This window comes from Miniopterus schreibersii (assembly GCF_964146895.1).
Source record: "Miniopterus schreibersii genome assembly, chromosome: 19".
Lineage (NCBI taxonomy): Eukaryota > Metazoa > Chordata > Mammalia > Chiroptera > Miniopteridae > Miniopterus > Miniopterus schreibersii.
Window position 1 is genome coordinate 13,168,369 of NC_138119.1, and position 17,185 is coordinate 13,185,553.

Below are 17,185 nucleotides of genomic sequence, written 5' to 3' on the forward strand. Positions count from 1 at the left end.
TATTTGGAGGCTGCTAAGAGAGCAGACTTTAAAAGTTCTCATATGCAAGAACATTTTGTAACTATATGCGGTGATGAAGTGTAACTAGACTTATTGTGGTGATCATTTCACAATATATACAAATATCGAATCATTATGTTATACACCTGAAACTAATACAGTGTTCTATGTCAATTACACCTCAACAAAAAAATACACAGGGAATAAAATATATAATATAAAGATAAGAAACAAGTGATTCACAAACCGTAACTATCCTCTGCCTCCATTGTCTTTCTTCTTTCCCCTCACCCAAGGATATGCTTTTTTAAAAAATTGTATTGACTTTAGAGAAAGGAGGGGGTGGTGAGAGAGAGAGAGAAACATCAATGTGAGAGAGAAATATTGAGCTGTTGCCTCCTGCAGGCACCCTGAGGGGACCAGGCCTGCAACTCAGCACGTGCCCTGACCAGGAACGGAACCCCCTGGGAAAGGGCTCCCCGGGCAGGGGGAAGAGCAGACCCCTAGGGAATGCAAGTGTGTGAAGCCCAGCTGGGTGTGCAAGTGTGAGCCAGGGCAACTGAAGAGGGAGGGAAGGGGGGGAAAGGAGGGGAGCAGGCAGAGGGGGAGGGGGCCGGGGGGGCTGGGGCCACCCTGCGAGAGGACTGGAAATTGTGCTGAGGAACATGGACTTGACGCTACATAGAGGGAGCGCCTGCATTTTCGTGCAGGGCCCGCCGGAATTTGATCTCTAGATGGTCTTTATTTCAAAACTTGTCTTCTTGATTCCAAGAATTTGGACATATTGAAGGAAATGAGCATAAACAGGACAAGGAAGGTCACAATTTATAATTCATTTAGCCACAAGCATCACAGTGCTCTTGGTGAGAGAAGAGGGTAGATGGTTGAACATGGAATGCGCTGTGAAGTGGTTGTTATTTCACTGATTTAGCTCATTTTGGAAGAAACAAGGAGGAAGTAGGAATATTTTCACAGCACAGGATACGGAGGCACAACTGGGGGGAAATCAATCTCTGTGCCTGGGCCCTAACGAAGGGGGTGGCCCAAGAGCGGGAAGCAGGGAGGAGCTCAGCGCTGCCGCCTGGGGACCTGGGGACCGGAATGTGTGGAGGCTCCGCAGGGTGACTAGGAACGAGATGCAGCAGGAACAAGGGGCTGCTGCCTCCTGGGGCTCCCTGGTTTTTCCAGAATGTTCTGTGCCTTCCTTTGAATGCTCTTAAGCAATGCAGACCTCTGTAAAACTAGATAGGGAGGAGATATTTGTCAATTCTCATTTCCTGATGATTGGGAGGATTGTCACGAATGTTCTTTTGAGGCAGTAAAGCCTCTTTTTAATCACATTGTATGATGTGCTTTAGACCCTGGGGTGAGATGAGCCATGTGAGCCGCATTCTTGATTTGCAGCCACTGGGACACCGTGTTGGGATTTCTAGCCCTCTTTATTTTATGCCAATAGTCAGCTGAAGCCAGGCATGGCAGAGACTACAAAGCACCATCATTAGATGAAAGGAAGCGATGGTTGCGTGAGTCAGCTCCCCCTGTAAAACACAAAGCTTGGAAATCAGCCACCGCACCAGCAGCAGAGCCCCCACCCCCGGTTCTGTGGGAGGTGACCTCAATGTTACCGCATTTTGTCTTCACAGCGACCCCTGGCAGGACTGCTATTAGTATTCCCATCTTACAGATGGGGAAACCGAGGCTCAGAGGTCTTCTTTCTCAGAGAAGGCAACCAGCTAGTAAGGACCCAAGTCAGCGTAAGAACCCCAGTCTAGCTGACTAAATGCAGGTGTTGGATACTTAAGTCGTTCTTGATGTAATAAGACGTCCTTGGCAGGGCTCCTTGTCTCTGTGAAAACCTGCAAGGGTTGCTCTTTTCTTTTTTCCTTCTCAGCTGTCTGGAGGTTCTGCCATGTGCTCAAGGTCAAAGTTCTCTGGAGATAAAATCTCTGTTCCTGACTGAAGCTGTATGGATGTTGGCCCTGGCTGGGTCGCTCAGTTGGTTAGAACGTCCTCCCAATACACCAAGGTTTGGGGTTCAATCCCTGGTGAGGGCACATACAAGAAGCAACCAATGAGTGTATAAATAAGTGGAACAACAAATAGACGTCTCTCTCTCTCTCTCTCTCTCCCTTCTTCTCTCTCAGAAATCAATTTTTAAAAGGAATCGACCAATGAATGCATAAATAAGTGAAACAAGAAATCAGTGTTTCTCTCTCTCTCTCTCCCTTCCTCTCTCAAACCAATAAATAAAAAAATAAAGATGTATGGATGTCATTTATGGGCACCTTTTTGTTTTCTAAAGCCCCAAACAGCATGGGAGGCTTCCAGCGGTGCCCCTTCAGCTTTGCTCTACTTTCCAGGATGTGGGGTTATTCCCCATTTCCTTGGATGCTACTGCTGCTCTTTACGCCAACCAGCTGGACCAGAGGAGAGACCTTGCACATTTTGGGTGCTGCTTTATTAACAACTTTTTAGAAACTATGACCTATAGCAGGTATACAAAAGAGTGTATAAATATATCTTTCTATAGGTTAAAGAAGAATAAAATGAATGTCTGTGTCTTATCTACCCAGATTGAAATCTAGAAAATGTTCAGGAGCTTAGAAATCCCCTGATCCCCTTCCCCGGTCCCTTCCCCCCTTCTTCCCCACGACACACCAATGTCTGTATCTTTAAGCAGGATATTGTTTAGTTCTGTTGGTTCTGAACGTCATATCATGGGCACATATGATGTGTCTTCTTCCTTGGCTTGCTTCTCTCCTCAGTGTTATGTGACTGGGAGTCATTCCTGCTGATGCACCCGGCTGGACTTCACAGGTTTCATTTTCACTGCTGCATAATATTCTACTATCCATAATTTATCTACTCATTTTATTCTTGATTTGGGTTGATTCAAGTGGCATTGGATATGCTCAACTTTTCTAAATAATGCTAATCTGTTTTCCAAAGTGGATATACCAATTTACACTTCCACTAGCAGTGGGTGAGAGTTCCAGTAGCTCCACATACTCACAACACTTGTTGTTATCTGATTTTCAGACTTTTTCTGTCACTCTAGTGGGTGTAAAATAGTAACTTGTGATTTGTTTGCATTTCCTTGATCACTAATGAAGCTGACCACCTTTTCATGTTTATGGACATTTGTGGTTCCTTTTCTGTGAAATTCCTGGGCCTGTCTTTTACCTGTTCCCTCCTCCACTCCCATGCTTGCTTGACTTTTTAAGTATAGGAGTTGTAATTCATTTTCCACTTGCAAAAACATAGAATGAAAGGTCTTAATTTTAATATACTCAGATTTGTCAATCATGGTTTGGGCTTTTGGAGTCTTGTTTAAGAAATGTTTTCTACTGTCTTCTGAAAGCGTCACAATTTTTCTTTACATTTATGTTTTAAATCCAATCAGGATTAATTTTGTGTATGAATTTAGATAATCATTGTTTCAATGCTGTTCATTGAATAGTCCATTTTTTCCCAACTGATTTGCAAGGCCAGCTCTATAATAAATCAAGTTTCCATAAATGTATGAGCCCATCAGCTCTCTGTTGTGCTCCATTGTTCAGTTGTCTACCTCTCCCTGCAGTGTCTTAATCACTAGTTTTCTGACAAACATTTTTGATTTATGGTTAGGTATGTCCTTCCACCTTTCTTTGCTTCAGAAATGTCAAGGTCTCTTTTGTTTCTTTTTAATCAATTTTACAGTCAGTGTGTCAGGTTCCATGAAAAATCCTGTTTGGATTTTGATTGGCATTAATTATATTTATAGATTAATTTGAGAGAGAAGAAACATACTTACAGTCCTAAACATAAATATTTCCCCATTTATTTACATTTTATTTATTGTCCTTTGATAATATTTTATCTTTTTCTCTGGAAAGTTTTAATGCATCTTTTGTTAGTTTATTGCCAGATTTTAATCTTTTTGCATGCTATTATAAATGGTTTCATTTTTAAAATTTCATTTTCTACCTTCTTATTGATAGAGTATAGAAATGTAATTAATTTTTATCTATTGAATTTGTAGCCGGTAACTATAGCCTCATTAATTCTAATGATTTATCTTTAGATGCCTTTGGGTAAACAAGCAGACAGTCATATCAGCTGCAAATAATGACAACATTTTCTCCCTTTTTGATCCTTTCCTTCTGTTTTTCTATGCATATTGCACTGCTAGGACCTCCACGGCAGAGGTGGTAACAGCAGACATCTTGATTTCACCATTGAGTATGATGTATGCTTTAGGAAGGTATAGTTTTGCAGATGCCATTTATTGGGTTAAGGAAGATCTCTTTTGCATTAATTTTCTATTACTGCATAACAAATTACCACAAATTTAATATCGCAAAACAACACACATCTATTATCTGGATTTCCATGGGTCATTTGCTCAGTCTCACAAGGATGCAATCATTGTGTTGGCCAGGCTGTGGTCTCATATGGAGGCTCGACTAGGGAAGGATCTTCTTCCCAAGCTCATTCTGATTGTTGATGGAATTCATTTCCTGCGCGGCCGGTGTGGCTCAGAGGTTGACAGTTGCCCTAGGAACGGAGAATGTATTATAATGGTCCGGCCAGTGTGCTCAGTGGTTAGCATCAACCCATGAACCAGGAGGTCACAGTTTGATTCCTGGCCAGGGCACATACCTGGGATGTGGGCTCCTTCCCCAGTGGGGGGCATGCAGGAGGAAGCCGATCAAGGATGTTTCTCTCTCATCGATGCTTCTACCTCTCTATCTCTCTCCCTTCCTCTCTCTCTAAAAAATCAATAAAAGCATACTTTAAAAAATTCATTTCCTTGCAGCTGTATGACTGGGGGCCATGACTTCTTACTGGCTGCCCTTGGCTCCTAGAGGCCTCCCACAGCTCCCTGCCACATAACCCTCTCCAAAGGCAGTTCACAACTTGTCTGTTTGCTCCTTCAGAGTAAGAAGGAGACTCTCTCAGGTCCACTATGAGAATCTTCTGTAATGAAACCTAATGCTGGGAATGGCCTCCCATCACCTTTGCCATATGCTATTGGCTGGAAGCACGTTGCAGGTCCTGCCCACACTCCAGGGAGAGGCGTGTACAAAGGCTGCATCTTTGGGTGATTCTACCCCACCTTCTATGCCTAGTTTGTTGAGTGTTTTTTTTAAATTAACCAATATTGAATTAATTAATATTTTTTTAAAAATCTATTATTATTAAATAATTTTCTCCTTTGATCTGTTAATATGAGGAATTTCATTATTTTTCTAATATTAGACTAATGTATTTTGGGGGCTAAACCTAATTTAATTATGATGCATTTTTCCCTCCATCAATTTCTAGATTTGGTTTTTAAAATTTGCTGAACTGGCTTTATGGCCCATTAAGCAGCCAATTTTTATTAATGTTCTGTGTACTTGGGAAAAGTGTGTGCTATAAACTTTATGATTATTAATTACGTCATTCAAATTTTTGTCCTTTTATAATTTTTTGCCTGCTTTATCTTAATCAGAGAGATGTGTTAAAAATGTCCCACTATGATTGTGGGCTCGTCTGTGCTTTGTTGTAGTTCCATAAATGTTTTTGTGTTTTAAACTTTTAAATGGCAGCACTACTGAATAGGCCTTTAATTTTCATTCTGGCTACCCCTCGAGGAAATCACACACGTACAGAAGCTTGGTTCCTCTCCATTGGGCTCTTTACGTTGGGTGGGGCAGAAAGCCCACCTCCAGATGGCTTCACTATAAGTCAGTTACTGGCTCAGGTAATTAGAAGATTCAGTGGCTCCAAGGATGTCACCAGAGTCCCCATTTCTTTCTTCCTCTCCCTTCTGTTTTCCATGGTCTTGGCTTCATTCTCCTGGTCTGCATGGTGGCCCCCTGTCACCTCCACCCTCTCCTTTCATGAGACAAAAAAGGTCACATCAGCTCCTGACAAAATCCTTACACCGTAAGATCCCTGGGGAAGATCGTCTTTTCTGGTAGCTGCTGCCCGAGCTCTGGGCTCTGGGATTCATTTGCTGGTGTTGGCCTGATCTGGGCCTATGCCCACCGTTTGTGGAGGGTGATGGGGTCTTCTAGTTGGCCTAAGCCTGCCAGGGTGGGCCCACCGCGGGCCCCAAGTAGGATTAATCCTGCCCAATGCATGGAGGGGATGGGTGGGGGGGGGATCCACCAAGTCAAAATCTGTGTGCTGTTCGGTGGCTGGGAATGGGAGGAACGGATGCTGAGGCGGCAATGCTCCTCTTGTTGACCTTCAGACAGAGCTAGATGCTCATTTTCTCATTGAAACCAAACTAAACAGGGGCCTAGGCTCCCAAATTTGTGAGCCAAGTAAACATCGCCTTGCCATTCTTAGAAGAAGTTCTTTAGGAAATCCTAAGTATACATGAGAATTCCTGAATTCCGAAGCTCCGACCAAGCCATGTATCTATCTGCCTTCTCATTCCAAGAGGTGGGAGGCGAAGGGGGTGCTGGAAGAAAGGGCAATTGAATCATGGCGCACAGGAGCTCGCAGACCTGACATTTCCCGGTGAGTGACTGGGGTGTGGGTGCCCCACTGCTGTACGTGTTCTTTCTTGAGAAGTACTTGATGGCTTTAAGTGATACCCCACTGCTGGAAGTAGGAGGCAGAACTGATTTGGAAAGAAGCTTTACCTAAGTAGCGGGGAAATTGCCTGTAGGCAGTGGTAACATTTGCTTTTTCCACCTTTGGTTTTCCAGGGGACAGGGTTGCATCTTAAGAGGCTTGTGACTTGTCCCCAGAAAAAATAAAGTGGACATTTCAAATTCATGCTGCAAAGAAACCCAAAAAAGACTATAAGCTAATTTTGGCTAATCTTCATGTACTATTTGCAGTAATGACTGAAATAAAGATTAATAACCTTGACCACCACCAGCATAATCCACTGTAACACCAGATATAAAATTGCATTATTTTAATAATCTAATTTAATGTTTCCTAACCAGTGGGTTTTTGTTTTGTTTTGTTTTGCTTCGCTTTTTTGTAGATTTGCAAGTATTAGCTCTAAATTCTTTAAACCAAAGGCAGGCAGATTTAAAAATGATCATTGCCTCTGGGATATAAAATAAATGATGAATTAATTTAGCTGGTCACAATATGCATATCTATGTTTTCAGTGAGAGATTGATAATGCCGTGTGTGTGTGTGTGTGTGTGTGTGCACGTGAACATGTGTGTGCGGGGGAAGCAGGGGCTTTTTATTCTTATCTAACATTTGCAAAATCTTTGAATCTAGGAAGAGCATGGCGAGTCTCTGGGCAGGCCTCAGCTTTCCACACAAGCACAGAAGGATTCTCAACATGACGTGGCAACGCTCTGGCCATTTTCTGCCCTAATTCTCTATTTGGTTTTAGGCAAATCACTTCTCTTGGCCTTCCATTTCCTCTGTGTAAGGTAAGGGACATGACATACAAAAAGACTTTTCCCCAGATGCTGGAGGAGTTTGGAGCCCCTTCAGTAGCTGTATTTCTGTCTGAACTGCAGGGGGTGGTCTTACCCAGAGGGCCCTGAACTTGGCAGAACTGTTCAATTCGGAGAACTGGGCCTGCCTTTGAGTTCTAAGGTCCTGTTTTTCCAGTGTTCACAGCCGTGCATAATGTACTGAGTCAAATTTTCTTAAAACTGAAGGCAATATTGTATTTAATGGTTGTATAGTTAGGAAAAGATCAATGCGTGTAGCCTGGCAGGTTACCCTATTTTTGCGTTAGGTTTAGCGAGACACCTGCTAGCAAGGACATTTTTAATCTTAACGTATTTTGCCTAATGAAAAATGTTGGGAAGGCCCTCCCCCATCCTTGCCCAGAGCAGAGGCCAAAGAAAGTCACTAAGCGGAGACAGATTGGGTGCCAGGAGAAGGCAGAAGCCTGCAGCAGCAAGGCAGAGAAACACTGAATGAATAATAACCTGGCAGCGTTGTTTGCCAATAAGCATGGAGCCTGAATGTAAATTAGCACAGGTTCATGGGTCCAGAACTGAAAAGAAACGAGGGCCAGAGGAAAAGGAATGGAACTTCAAGCAAATCGCCATCTTTATAAAAATCTTGCCCCCATCACCCTGATTCCCTCTCCCCCCACCACTCCTTGCCAACCCAGGGAGCACTTTGGGGAGTACTTGCCAGGCTGGGGGCTGGGGGGTCTCACCTCAGCAAGCTCTGGATCAGTGTTCAACTCTTGGTGCCCCTAGAACTACCTGGGAGGCGTCAGGAAATGGCCAGGAGCCACCCACACTCTGCCTCCTGAATCTCCAGGGTTGAGGGGCCGGGTGTTTCTGAGCTGAGTCTAGTGTGAAGCGCAGGTTGATCTGCTCAGGTTAATGAAACAAGCGTTTAACTGCCTGCGCCTTTCTTTGGACACAGCTGCGAGTCTCCCTTATCACACTCCTCGGGTCTGTAAATTCTCGGTGATGAAGAGCCGCTCATTTTAGGAACGGTTCTCACTCTCTCTCTAGGCTGTCAAAACTGAGCTCGGAATTAAACCTGTTCATGTGTCTGCGTGTTGACAGGGCCAGTCTCCTGAGTCAACTGCCATCAGCACCAGGGCAATCCCGGCCTTGCTAAAGAGGCGACTGTTTCCAGGGACCCCCATTTCCAGCCTCAATGAAGATTTTCTCCTTGAAAAACTCCTGTTTGCACAACTGTAGACATGGGGAAGGAAAGCGACCAGGTTAAAGGATATCAGGCGCTTGCATTTTTGGCTTTTGGTTGAGTTGCTTCCCTTTTGTTTTTATTTAATGCCATCACATTGTATTGGCATTTGCTAGAACATGTTTTAAACACCCTTTCCCTCCAGCTGCAGTTCAAGAGGAAGTGGTGAAGGCCGTAGACCCAGCCAACCCTCGATGACACTCCACACTTTGCACAGAGAAGATACGGTCTCCCACCCAGACCTCAGAACCCACAAGCCAGCCTACCACCCACATTTTAAGCACCCCAAGCCTGGGTCTCAACCACATGTGGCCAACACACAGTCTCAGTCTTACTCATCCAAAGGTGGCCAGCAACAGAGTTTGAGCCACCAAGTTTCTGTTCACTCCCAAAAGGTGCCGAGAACATAGGTTGAATTTTCTACTCGCTTTTCTCTAGCTCAATTCTCCCATTTGAATAATGGGAATAATATTATCATTCACCTCCCAGGGTGACAACTAACTTACTGATAGCTGAGGTCCTTGGATGAAAGGTATTGTTTATAAGCGCTAAGTATTCTTATTTAGCAACCACTGAGTTGTAAATGTATCCATTCATAAGGAATTTTTGGAAGAGTGCTTTAAGGAATGAAGGGCAGCAGATATATAGCTAGATATATTTTTGAAAATATTTTTGGGTGTACTAACTTAGAAAAAGTCCCAAATATTAGATACTGTTTCTGAAAGCACATCAATTGCATTCTTCTTCATGTTATCATTATTATTATTATTTTGTCTAGAGCTACAGAAAAATTCTTTGGGAAAAGTGAGGGTATAGGGGTTTTAATTCAGGGGACTTGATTTCCCTTCCCCTGCCTGGGAATGTGGCTGCAGCTGTGGGGACAGCTGGAGAGAGACCTGCTGTCTTTCTGGCCCCCTCTGATATTTTGCAGTGTCTCTTTTGATTGACACTGTGAATGGGCAGTGTCGCCACTTGGGCAGGGAACTAGAGAGAAGATTTAGTTGGTTTAAAGAAAATCATGCCTCCTAGAGCTCATGAGCAGAGCAATGGAAACCTGGTGAATCCTCCTGGAGTCCTGAGGGCTTCTGACCAGAGAGGTTGGTCCCTTACAAGCTGTCACACCACAGAAAGAGAAGACCTTTGGCTAACGGAGGGCCTGGTTGATACAGGTGATTGTATTACCATAGAAAGGCAGGGTGCAGGAGCCCCAGAAAGCCCATTAAAGGCCCCTGCCGGTCTTCTCAGGTCCCCACCTGGTTCAGGGAAGGAACTTCCTACTTGTCCTGTGTGCGCTGCTGGAAAGAAGCAATGTTCAGAGCTGATCTAAACCCCATTCCCTTGAATTTAGTCTGCCTCATGAGACAAAACCATGCGTAGCATGTAAAGGGAAGGCCCTTCTGAATCTGATGTACAAAAAGAATCGATCACTAGACTGAACAGAATTTCTGCCGTTGCGTTATGGGAACCACAAAATAGACTATAATGAAATTTCCAAATCACTTTAACCACTCTTGTTTATGCACTCCGGCCAAGGGAAAACAAAGCTGCTGAAACAGAAAAATGTTTCCCAAAGGAAAACACAGTTTCCTCTTTGGTGACCTGAGAAAGTTGACCACAACTCCATTCAAAATCTTCAGGCACTTGACTTTTTTTTTTTTTTTTTTAATATCCTTTACCTTTTTAATAAAAAGTAAAAAACAAACAAAAAAATACATCGATGTCCTGAATAGAACCCCTCTATGTAAAGGTCTCACTAAACAAATAAACATAGAACCGGACAAAAGAAATGGAGCTGCAAATAGCAATATAATATATTATGAAGCATTTATATATGTATGTATATGTTATATATGAATGTGCAGGTATACGTGTGTGCACCTATGTATGTGCACATATGTAAATATTTGCCTACATACGTCACACACACACATATATTTATACTGACCTCTTTAGATTGAAGTCCAAGGCACTTTTTACAATGAACAGGTTAAAGCCATTAACTTAGAACATAACTGTTTCTGGGTACATATCGATTTATGGCGCCAATGTCACAGTTCACATCTTGCCTTGCTCGCCTCAGATGGTCTCCGGTTGGTGTAAAGAATTGGTTTAAGAAGAGATTAGGAATGTTTCCAAGGTTAGGCTAACTCCTCTGCAGTTTCCTCTCGGGAGGAGAGTTCCCACTGGGCTGCTGGCTTCCCAAGGAAGGAAACTTTCTGCACTGTGCTGAGCAGACCTGCCGGGGACCTGTCCTGAGCGGCCACTGGATATAGTCTGATGGCCCTGCCCTCACTGGCCAAAGTGAAAAACCTTTGAAGAGGGGCTTTGAGGTGGCCCAAGGCTCTGAAGTGAGCATTTTAAAAACTAGACTAGAGACTCTCTTTCCGCACATCACCCAACTCTATGACTTCAAGTGGGATTTTAAGGTGCATTTGTTATTATTCTTATAGGACCACACAGGACCTTTCCCATCAAATAGTCCTGCAAAAGGAAGAAGTGCTTTAATTTTCTGGCTATTAATGGTGTCGGTTGCCATTGCTGTGTGGTAAGGCCAGCGCTTCTCGGTATTTGCTGCGGATATGGATCACCTGGGGATCCTGTTAAAATGCCAATTTGATTAAGTGGGCCTGGGGCAGGGCCTGAGATTCTGCATCTCTAACAAGTTCCCAGATGATGCTCATGCTGGTCTGTGGCCCACATTTGAGCAGCAATGGTTAGCACACAGCCACGCACCTGAATCACTGTCAAGAGGCCTGCTTTCCCCGAATCAGGAATTTGTATTGGTTTCTTTGATCTAGCTTGAATAATAACTTTGAGGGGAAAGATCAGAATATATTCACTTTCTTTAAATGTAAAAGTCTCAATCTGAGAAGTGCTAGAAGGAACAGCAAAAAAGAGAGCTCAGTTCTACAGAAAAATATAAAGAGACAAGTCAATGACCCCCAGTACATTCATCAGTCAATTATAAAACTGAGAATAAACTCATTTCCATTACCTAGTGAGTGAGAAACCTGCTAAAAACAGGTGCCCTGGAGTTCTGATGGCTTCGATGGAGCTCAGCCTCACATGTAACTGAGAAGCAGTCCAGACACTAAGAGAACGTAGTTCAATCAGAACAAAATGTGTGTACAGGTTAGGCCTCAGCTGCACACACAGGTTGAAGCTGGGCATTTAGATATTTGTCCTTCAGATGATATGAATAACAAATATCAGCGAGGACCGAGCCTTAACTACATTTAAGCTCAAATAAATGGAAGTCTGAGAGGATTCCAGCCTTTTTCCCAGGAGAAAACCTGCTGTTTTGCACTATCGGTTTATCTGTGGATTTTCAGAATTTGCAAAAGGGAGCGATAAGCACTGTCGGTTAATTCTACCCGCATGCCCCTTGGTCTGCACCTGTACAACGTTATCCCAAAGTGATGGCAACAAGCGAGGGTCCTCCTGGAGGGGGAAGCCCACTGCTTCTGGGGAACCTTGCTCTGTAATCAGCGCGTCTTGCATTCACCTAGTCCCTCGGTCATTCAAAGGAGGGAAGCGAGAAATTCTCTGTGTGTCTCGACTGCCACGTCAGAGAAGGAGGGCAATGGACTTCAGAGCTGCTTAAGTAGAGCACTTTCCCCAATTTTGCCAGGCAAGGAAAACATCTGGATCGATCCCTTTCCTCGCAGCTGGAGTAGACTAGTAGCAGAGGAAGCCTGGCTCTTCGCTGGCTCCTGCCGTCCCTGCCCTACCCCCTTCCCTCACTCCCTTAGGAGCTGTGCTCCACGCTGTCGATGGATAGAGGGAACCTCGCTCCTCCAAGGTGTTCCCTACTCCGAAAAGCACATCTGCACCTTGGGCTCAGACTGGGCCCAGTGTGAGTGGACTTCCAATCCAGCTTTTACTCCGACACGGAGAAACTCAGAATGCCAGGGGTTTCGAGTCTTCTGTGTCACAGAAGCACAAGACTCTTCCTGATGCCCAATTCTGACACTGCCAAAGGAAAAACTGGTTGGCTGAGTTTGAGACGTATCATTCATGTGATGGGGCCTGTGAATTTACACAGAGAGAGCCTGCACTTTTACTAAACTGGCTTTGCACAGCTACTAAAGGAGTAATGGCTTTTAGAAATCTCTCCTGGAATGGCTTGATAGAATTTAGGGTAGAACGATTCCTCTAAGCTCGGAATAATGTTCTTTTGTCTCTAATAGGTCCTGGAGAATTAGACTATGGCAGTTCTGTAGGCTGAGGGCCCTTGTTCTGGGGGGTCAGGCAATCGCTAGCAGTGATGTGTACTCAGAAACAGTCATTGGGAGAGCAGGCTGACACTCGACCTGCAAAAGACTAGTTTGATACAAAAATGTTAATTGAAAGTTACAATATATTTTGTAATATAGCAATATATTTCATATTTAAAATAAACTGATATGCTTTCTCCTATCATTAAAAAATAGCAAGCAGTACAGAGGCAAGATGCAAATTCATATTGAAGCTCATCTGATTCTGAATATAAACACTTCAGTTTCTGAGTTTGCCATGAAAATGTTTCCTCCGTTAACATCCCGTCATTCTCTTTTGTTGTTCGCTTCTGGTCAGTGCAGAATGAGAGTCTGGGACCAAAATTGAGTTGCTGTGCCATTAAAATCTGTCTGATGAAGGTGAATCGGTCCAGGTTGAGATTCAAAGACTGAAATAGTACGACACGGCTAGAGAATGTCATTTATCCCTTGTCCTGTGAATCTGGAGGGTGGTTGTTCCCATCAGATTCACATTTGACTTGTCATTGATTTTTTTTTTTTTTGGCTATAAATTCAGCATCTCTTTGGGATCTTAACTTCAGGTTGATATTAAATTTTGTGCTTTTCCTCCATCAGCTTGGTTGGTCACAACGTCTCTTTTGTTTGTTTCAACACATGGCCCAGGTCCGAGATCACAGCTTCCAGAATGCGTTTCTCAGGTGTGTAAATAAGTGTCGCAGGGCACTTGGCACCTAGATTGGAGGTCATACGTTGAAGATTTGATAATGGTTTTGTTCAGAGGGAACTCCAGTTCATGTTTGGGTGCTTCCAGTAATGGTGTAAGAAAAAAAAAGATCACAGTTATTTTTCCCCCCTAGTTTGTATATATGTATATACCATTGCACTGAATACTTTTTAATAAGCTTGTCTACTTCAGTAAAAATCTACATATTAGTTGTCTGACACAAGTTTTAATGCTAATTTCTATTCGTGCAACCTGGTACAAGCTTTCAGGATGAAGGGCGCTCTCCTATATTCTACACCAGAGGCAGACAGTTAATATTGCCATCCCCGCAACACTCCTCTCCTAGGGGGATCCAAAGTCCCGTTCCCATAATGATTCCTTTGGTGGCAGTAGAGAGGGAAGGGGTACTGTCCAGTGTCCTCAAGCTGTCTGACCGCAGGGGGAGGGAAGAGGCTGTTCCCTGCCTAAAGGGAAACCACCCGATAGCTGTCTAAGGTACTGAAACCGAATGCAGCCGTGTCAATAGGGACAGCAAAGCGACCACCAACAGATCCTCAATCTGCTTCTTGGCAACTTCCAAGGAAGTAGAATGAATGACTGTATAGAACTGGGGGACATATTTTAGGATTTAAAAGCAGTAACTGAAAAAGAGTAGTAACCTACTGGTAGTGCAATGCGTCCCTAGTGTCCTAGTTGCGATACTGCGATGCTAGTGACACCGTTTGCTCTGGGATGAAAGGCTGATCCTTAATTTGGAGGCGCTCTTGTCCAGGTGCACTCTGGAGAGGAGGGGGCCCCTGGAGCCGTGTGCTCTTCCTGTGCTTCTCCCTGCTCACCCCATTGCCTAGCGGACATAGAATACTTTTTGGTAACTACTGATTGCCTTCAGATGAGTAACATCAAAATGTGGACTCGATAGAGTCGGTCTGGCTTGCTGTTGATGACAATAGTGATTCCATTAAAAAAAATCTATTGAATACTTTGCACTTAAGAATATTAACTAGTATCTCCATTTTAAGTACAGGTCAACTGAGGTATGAAGTGGTTATGTTAATTGGCCAAAGATGTGGGCCCAGTGTTAGAATTTTATTGATTCTGATTCTGAGTCTCTGCGGTTTTCTTTTCTTTTCCATGACTGCTGATTCACAAGGAAATCACTGAAAATCTAAGGGGAAAATCCTCAATATATGAAAGTCATTATTTCCTTCTTACCCTTAAATAAGCAATAGCTTGCACATACTCAGCACTTTGGAATTTACTTGCATAGACATTTTTCTCCGCCTCCTAAGTTATGAGATTGCTGTCACACCACCGGTCCCTGCCGATGTCACTAGGTAGTGGTGACTCGGGGCCTTCTGCCTCTTGCTCATTTGGATTATATTAAGCATTTCTGGAGATATGGATTCATGAAGTTACATATAATGAGAATGGCAAGAGCAATTCATAGATACTTTATGACAGTTTATCCATGATGATCATGCATGAGCCAAAGGTGATTTTTATTTGGACTTCAATCTAAGGAGGAGTGAGCTCCTAGTCTGGTATGATTTACCAACTGATGCTATGTCCTGAAATTCCACTGAGATTAGTGGTCTTAAAGTATCACAGTACATCCCTGGCTTTACAGTACATGAAGCTATAATATGGCTTAAGCAATGAGGGGGTGGCCCTGTATTTTTAATTCAAGTGTCTAGATATTTTAGGGAACATCAGGGTACTTTGACCTGTCACTAAGTTATCAGACAGGTTATAGTAGGGACTCTGCCACTGGGTCAGCCTTCCAGGAGTAGGCAGAACTCAGCTAGTTCAGTATTGGAGAGAGGTTATTGTAATTCAGATTTTACATATAGCCAATTGTTGAGTAGATAATTAAACTTGAAAATAAGGAACAAGAAGGCATGGTACGAGGACCCACCTGCCCCCTCTTCCCACCTGACTGTGCTGATGAAGAGCAGTGGAATCAGCCAAAAGAGGAACACCTGGGTGAGCTACACCCTGGATAATCAATGCCTAAGTCATCGAGGGTTGATTGTACTTGCAGGAGAATGGGTAACTTCCCACGTAAAGCTGAATTACCAGTACAGAGAAGCAGCCTTCCATTTAACACTGCCGGGTCAACATGCAAATCTGATTACTTTTTGGGGAAAAGATGAAGTATCCTTTTGCCAACGATAAAATCTGTACATAGCTATTGCACTACCAATAGGTCAAGGCATGCTCCAAATGCTCATGTGTTTCCAGGAGCCAGTGGCTACTGCTACTGGAAATAAGTCCAACTATACCCTTTACTAGTGTTGCCGGTGTAGTCTTCAGGGCTTAACTCAGTGGACAACATTCATCATGGGTTAGAGAAGACTTATCCACAAGCTGGGATGGATCAATGATAGTCTGTGCACACTTTTGGGCAGGGGGAGTGGCAATGGAATCTTGCATGTCATTTCTTTGAAATGAAGAATAAATGGCTATATGTGTGTACGTGCACACACACGTCACAGGGTTACAGCAGGATGGACAGTGCAGACAGGAATTAATAGTTGAGGGCGTGGGTTAAATGATCAGAATTGGCACACTCAGCATGACCTGTCGGTGGTCTTCACTTTGTGAAATGGAATTGATGCTTCAAAGAAACTGCATGGTTATTTCATCTGTTTACATGTTTGTTTATCTGTTCAGCTGAACTGTCACGGAAAACAGGAGCGCCATTCTTGGGACATGACAAAGGAGAGGGATCTTTCAGATAGTCAATAGTTAAAAGAGCAGGTAAAAAAATAAAAATCCCACAGCAAATGTGGCATCTGTGGTATGCAAAACAATCAATGAAAATCTTCAAAAGGATCATCAAAATGAACATGAGACCATTAAAGGAACAGCAGCAGCAATAAAAATAGGTAGAAGAAAGAAGTTAAGCAAGAATAGCCTTAGTTTGCCCTGGCCGGGTGGCTCAGTTGGTTAGAGCATCGTCCCATACACCAAAAAGGTTGTGGGTTCAATTCCCTGGTCAGGGCACATACAGGAGGCAACCGATCAATGTTTCTCTCTCTTTCTCCCTTCCTCTCTTTCTAAAAATCAATAAAAACATATCCTCAGGTGAGGATTAAAAAAAAATAGTGGCCTTAGTTCTGGGGTCATCTACCTTTTACTGATTCCCTTGTCCTTAGAAGAAAATCCTGCCTCGCCAGACACTGCCTTCAGAACGGTGATGATGTCCGGCACAAAGTGAAACCCAACAGGGCCACCACACACACACAACACCCGTTTGTTTTACCCTAAACAGATAAATATTCCATGCAGTATCTCTAACTCCCCACAGGCAGAAGTCAAAGACCTCAGAATGAGACAGTGATGGGTAACACGTGGAGTTCACATCACAAATGGTATGTGTGGTTAGGTTACAGAGCAATGAGAATATTTTGCTTCCACAGGCCCCCTCCTCACAATGCCTGTCATTACACTGGAGCTTACTGTTTCTGAAGTCTCCTGGAGTTTGAGAGATGTTAGGATAGTTTTTGCACCAAGGTTAATATGGCACAGTAGGAACAGGCTACTGGCACATGTCATCTTTCCTGACCTGCAAGGTTCCCTAAGTGCTCCCTTT